This window comes from Nanorana parkeri, unplaced genomic scaffold (assembly GCF_000935625.1).
Source record: "Nanorana parkeri isolate BGI_ZX_2015 unplaced genomic scaffold, ASM93562v1 scaffold282, whole genome shotgun sequence".
Taxonomy (NCBI): domain Eukaryota; kingdom Metazoa; phylum Chordata; class Amphibia; order Anura; family Dicroglossidae; genus Nanorana; species Nanorana parkeri.
Window position 1 is genome coordinate 1,530,306 of NW_017306550.1, and position 2,935 is coordinate 1,533,240.

Below are 2,935 nucleotides of genomic sequence, written 5' to 3' on the forward strand. Positions count from 1 at the left end.
GTGAAAAAGAAAATAAATGCTGAATTTTACCCATTGCGTTGTTGTTTTCATTTTAGATAAAACATACCTTGTACCTCAATTCCCTGTTCTAAATAAAGAAATAAAGCAAAAGCAATGTACATCATTACAATACACCTCGCTGATAACAACCTTCTTGATACACATATGGGTCTATAAAGTAGCATAGAATAACAGGTTTGGCTATGACCTATACTGACATAAGAACAAGTAGTGCATTCAGTAGGTCACTTTCTCACCCCACAAATTCTACGACAGTCACTGAGAGTTAAATCTCACATCCCAGGACTATAGCCAAGTCTCATGGAGAGCGCATCACTTTATTTATTATACATAAGTAAGGTGCCATTGCTACAATAAATAGAGATTGTAGTACAAGTTCCAGATAACAAAGCACAACCTAAAAAATAAGCAGAGAAAGGAAAAAAAAATAAACTTATTCTACAACTAGGAAGGGAATGAAAAGGAGAGTGAGGTAGGTGGGGATAGACAGAGAAAGAGAAAATGTATGTAAAAAAAAACCAAGTAGTATGAGCAGGAAGAAGGTAGGACCATCAGGAAAAGTTAAGACAAGTGAAGGACAGCCTGCCCCGCCAGCCCCAACCACCAGGCATGAAATCCCATTACAAATAGAAACAGACCACCAGCATTACTGGTCCCCATTTAGGATTGTTTTGTGCTCAGGAGCAGGGGCGTAGATAAGGGGGGGATAGGGGGGTTCAAACCCCCCCCCAGAGTGTCCTGGTGTACGGAGATCGGGTCTGTGTTTTTGATACTTGTGGACCGCCGACCGCGGTTCAGACAGAGGGACAGACCAGTGAACACACTGTAGCAGGGGGTGAGGCCGTTCAGGGAACTCCATTTCCCAGCAGGCACCGCGGTGAGGGAGCTGGAGGGATCCCATTTGTGTACTAGCTCAAGGCAGCGTGGGCAGTACAGAGACATCCTGCAGGAGTTGGCAGCCTGGAAGCAACAGCGATCGGGAGGACAATCTGAAAGACTGAAAAAGAGCTGCAGCAAGTCCAGGTAGGTACCGAGTGCAGTGGTGATTGGGGTGGAGGGGGGCACAACATTTTGTTCTAAACCCCCCCCCAGGGAAAAAAATTATCTACGGCCCTGCTGAGGAGTGAAAGTAAACTTGTTCTAGTAAAACCATGTACACCAGAACCTGTCCTTCATACTTTAAAGTGAGGCCCCCAGATCCTCCATATGCTTAATTTCATTAACCTTCTTTATCTACATCATAATAGAGGGTGAGATAGAACCCCTGGCTATGTTAATCAGATGAGGTAGAAAGGATCCTCTATAGGTGGTTTTCAGGTTAGAGTGTTAACGGAGCAAGTAAAAGGCTGGACCATCAGGCAGTGGTATGTCGGAGATGGTTTTTTTTTTTCAACATATACAAATACAAAAAACGTAAATGAGTCAAATACATAGTTCCCTGTAATGGTTAGTAAAAAAAACCTCTGTATTTAATGCATAAAAAAATATGTATAAATAAGCTTTTAAAAATGTGAAAATCATCACAAATACCTTTAGGTAAACAGTGCAGTAATAATTTAAATTGAGTGCATCCTATTTGTAAGCAGACATGTGACAAGTCCACAGATAGAAAGAAGACTATACTGCATTTTTAAAACCGCTAAACTAAAAGTTTGAGTTATGAGGTCTACTATCTGCACTGCAAAGGATTCTGAGTTTTCCTTCCAAATGACTATTTTCCATAATTTGAGGAACAATGCTTACAGGATCAGTCAGTCCAAACTTTTGAGGGACCATCCCTCATTTGTAACCAAATCCCTCTGCCCCTCTTTCCTCTTCAGTTGCTCCTCTTTTTGGTATGATGTACAGATATCTATGAAAAGGTTCTATTTCACTACCAAAGGTGTTATTTTGAGTTAAAACCTTTATCTTGTTTCTAAATTATCTTGTTTGCTATATCGGAAAGCCATTACAAAGGAAAGTAAGGGTTAAAAAAAATGTATTTGGGCATAAAAATTCTTAATGGTCGGCATAACTTTGTGGCATGGTAGGTGTGTACATCTCCTAAATACATTGTGCTTAAAGGTGTTCCTCTTCCTCATCTCAGATAGTTGGGAGATATGCATGTTGTAGGGATAGAAGCAGAACTCCAAGGTGGGCACAAAGCTGGAAACAGACAGGGAGATAATGCTGCAGTAAATAAAGTACATATAAGAAGTCAGCAGGTGACTGACCTTTACCCTTATATTATTACATTATATCTCAATTAAAAATAAATTGCTGTAATTATAACATATTAGGATCTTTAGCTTCCTCAATGTATTGGAGTAACAGTGTTTCTGGGATGGAGCTGCAACATGGTCGTGATTTGTGCTTAGTCGGTGCACCTGATTTGTGGCTCAGGTACCTGAAGAAAGCTTAAATATTATGGTTTAAGATAAGGGAGCAGAACATATGAGTGAGGAGGGGCCGGGTAGCTTAGTAATGCATTTGGGGCCCCTGCAATGTGTTCACTCCTGGTTGGTACAGCAAAGTAGCATTAATTTGCTTTTTTTTCTTACCATATTTTTATACTTCAGTTGGGCCTGTGCTGAGGCAGTATACAGCTGCCATTGCTGATTTCACCTTCTCAGAATACCAGTTCCCTGGCTGTTATGCTGACCCATTGGCTTCAATCGTTTCTGTGTCAGCCTTGGGACAAGTATGCAAATTAGGAGGTCCAATCCTGATCTTCATGCTTGTGTCATGTCAGCCTCTTAAAGCATTAAAGCAAGACAACTAGCATTTTGAGAAGGGGATCAGCAATGACAGCCTGCATAATTCTCTCGGAAAGGTTCACAGGTTTGCTTTAACAATGAGAAGTGCTGGACTATAACTCTAAGAAGCTTGTGCTCTTCTACATAGAAGATACATTCTCACATACATAGACTCTCTT